Source organism: Grammomys surdaster, unplaced genomic scaffold (assembly GCF_004785775.1).
Source record: "Grammomys surdaster isolate TR1022 unplaced genomic scaffold, NIH_TR_1.0 262, whole genome shotgun sequence".
NCBI lineage: Eukaryota > Metazoa > Chordata > Mammalia > Rodentia > Muridae > Grammomys > Grammomys surdaster.
In genome coordinates, this window is record NW_021604703.1 from 3163789 (window position 1) to 3167314 (window position 3526).

Sequence of the window (3526 nt, forward strand, 5' to 3'; positions counted from 1 at the left end):
TGTGTGTGTGTGTGTGTGTGTGTGTATATGTATATGTATATGTGTATATATACAAACATATATATGTATATATGTGTATATATATACATGCACATATATGTACATATATGTACACACACATGTACACACATATACATATACATATACATATACATATACATATACATATACATATACATATACATATTTCATGTTGGTCCTTCAAGAAATATTTTCCCTGCCAAGGTTATTGGGGAATGTCCTCTCTGCCAAGGTTAATGACTCTATGATAATTAGGGTGTATCTATGTCCTTAACAAAAATGGTAAATGTTGTCACCTTCAGGACAATCCTTAAGGCTGTGGAAAAGAACACTGAAAATATGAGCTCAAAAATATATAAACAGGATTTCTCCAGTTTGTAAAATATAAGGATGCAATATGAATTATATAAGGGACTTCTCTCATCTAAAAGAACAGAAGCAGCTGTGCTATGAGTCAGATTGTCAGAAAGATACAAAGACAGGCAGTTACAAAAGCAAACAGATTCCTGAGTTCAAGGTCAACCTGGGACAGAGCTAGTTTAGGCCCAGGTAGGGTGGGAATGGTAATCTCAGGATGAGATATCACCCAGCTAGCTTATTGTCTGTGCTTACAAAGGCAGGGAGATCTTTGAATTCATTTGCAATGTTAAAAAAAATGTTCTTGCTGTCTTTTTCTAAGAAACAAGGGGCTGGGGTCATGGAATGCTGCTGATTCGTGGAATAATAAAAAGGAAACCTGGAGTAAGTAACTGAATTGATACGTAAATAGAAGACTGGGCTTGGTTCTGTGAGAACTGAGTTGTCTGGTGATATCCAGAGAAAGCTGTCTCAAGCAGCACATAGGCTTATACCCATGACTGACTTTGAGTCTTATTTATTTATTTATTTATTGCCACTTGCAAATGCCTTTTCTCTCAGGAACCCCTCTCCCAGATGAGGCTGGTCCTTGGCGTATGGTTTTAGATATAATATTATTTATTTTATAAAATTAGGTGCCTCTCTTTTTGGTGTATATATGTTTAGGATTGTAATATCCAGTTGGTGTATTTTTCCTTTAACAAATTTAAAGTATCCTTCTTTATTTTTTCTAATTCATTTTGGTTTGAAGTCTATTTTGTCAGGTACTAGAATAACTATGCCTGCTTGGTTTTTAGTTTCATTTGTTTGGGATAAGTTTTCCGAGCTTTTTACCATAAGGTGACATCTATTAGCACTGATGGTGAGGTGTGTTTCCTGGAGGCAATACAAAGATGGATCCTGTTTTCTAATCTAAACTCTTTCTTTTTCTCTTTCTTTTTCCTTCCTTCCTTCCTTTTTTTGAAAGGGGGTCTCTTTATGTAGCCCTTGTTCTCCTAGAACTCAGGCTGGCCTTGAACTCACAGAGATCTGTCTACCTCTGCTTCCCAAGTACTGGGATTATAGGCATGTGACAAACTGTTAGTCTGTGTCTTTTTATTGCAGAGTTGACACCATTAATATTTAGAGTTATTATTGAAAGGTATGTACTAATTTTTGTCATTTTGTTTTGTTTTCCTGGATCTTTTTGATTACCTTTCTTGTTATTGTTTGTTCCTGTGACCTCTTAGGTATGTTTATCCTTCTCTTCAGATTGAAATATTCCTTTTAGTGTCCCTTGGAAAGTTATCTTAGTAGATGTAGATACTGTGATTGTTATATTGTCAACTTAACATGCTCTGGAATCATAGTGGAGATAAATTCCTAATGTATCTGCGAGACATTTTCTGGATTAGGCTAATTGTGGTGAGAAGACCCACCCTAAAGGAGGAGCATGGTACTGTTTCTTGAATCTGTGGTCATAGAGTAGCTATAATGCTTTGCTTCTTGACTTCAGATACAATGACTGACCAGCCACCTCCTGTTTCTGCTGCCATGACTTCCTCACCATTATGGACCAACCCTTGAACTGTGAGCCAAGGTAAACCACCCTTAACTTATGTTGCCTTTGCCAGGCATTTTATCATAGCAATGAAAAGGTACAGTTACTGAATTCCTAGTAATGTCAATTACATGTCTCTGTCTTGTACACTCAGTTTAAATTTCTACACATATAACCATACACTTGTGTTTCTTTCATATCCTTTTTACCCATCCTCTTCTTTTCTTCTGGTTCTGGCTAGGATGACAGGGGGTACAGTACTGGCAATAGTGGGGTGCTTGGTCTTGCTCCCCATCCCACACAGAGCACTTTCAGTGTCTTCACACTTCAGTGAAGTTTGTTGCTGTAGCCCTTCTTTATCTCCACAGACTGCCTGAAGTCTCTATTCTGTGCTAAGAGGAGGTCATGTGTGAGTGTTGAGGGCTAAGCTGATCTAAGGCTTTTGATGAGTCCCTGATGTGTGGAGAAGGAGCATAGTTCCTTCTTTAAAACAAGAAAATATGCTTGGCAGAGCCAGTAATGGCCTGGGGAGCTGTGGCTTCTGATCCTCCCACCCCAAGGGGCTGTGGTTATCAGTACTAAGGCTGCTGAGTGCTCAGTCTGTGGTGCACTTGACATAGCTTGTGTTCCCCTTGTGGCTTGGCTAGCTTCCTGCTGACTTTGTCCCATTGTATGATAGCTTGCTGCTGGCACTGTCTCATTTCTTGCATAAAAATTGTATATAAGATGCTGTACTTCTTAATAAGCTTGTTTGGCATAAAACTTAGCTTATGCAAAGCCTCCTGACCCCAGATTTCCTACCTTCTTTAATTTTTCTTCTCCTGCTCTTCCCTGCTACTGAAGAACGACCTGCTGGTCCAGGTCATGTTGTAGAGTGAAAAATTATAGATACTGGGTATATAGAATCCTTTTTAGACATATAAAATATTCTTTAGGCTTTCTTTATAGGGACATGGAAAATTTACTGAGAAACTGAGCCATGAAGCAAGTTAGGAATGTGGAAAGACCAGTCACCATTACTGGAACTGGCCTATCTGCAAAGAGAAAGGAAAGAATGCAAGTGAACTAGGTGGAACCAAGCTGAGAACCGAAGTGACAGGGCAAGGCCACAGTGACAGGGCAGGACCACATTCTTGAGAAAGATAAGCGTACAGAGAGTTTTCACCTGATCCTGACTCATGTAGGTTGGGTTCCTTTTGGAATGTTCCGCTATTTTTATGTCATGCCACCTTAACAACCATGAGCCCCCTCCCCATTCCTTGGTTTGTGGTTTTTCCCCTTAAAAACCCTTCTCAAACTGTCTGTCGGGGTCAATTCAGCTCCTGCGTGGGCATACAAATTGACCGGCAGCTAGCTGTCACGCCCTAATAAACCTCGCTATTGCTCCGGTACATGGTGTCTTGAGCAGATTACTGGGTGGTCATGACTTTCTGAGACTTGAGTGAGGGTCTCCCCTCTGCGGAGGTCTTCAATGTGAGGATAAAATTAAGATCTTGTCAATACTTTTTCTGGATCTCTTGAGATGCTCATATGCATTTTCTCCTTTTATCTGATAATGTGGTAAATCACCCCCTCCCAACCCCACATTAAATCACTTTACATCTCTGG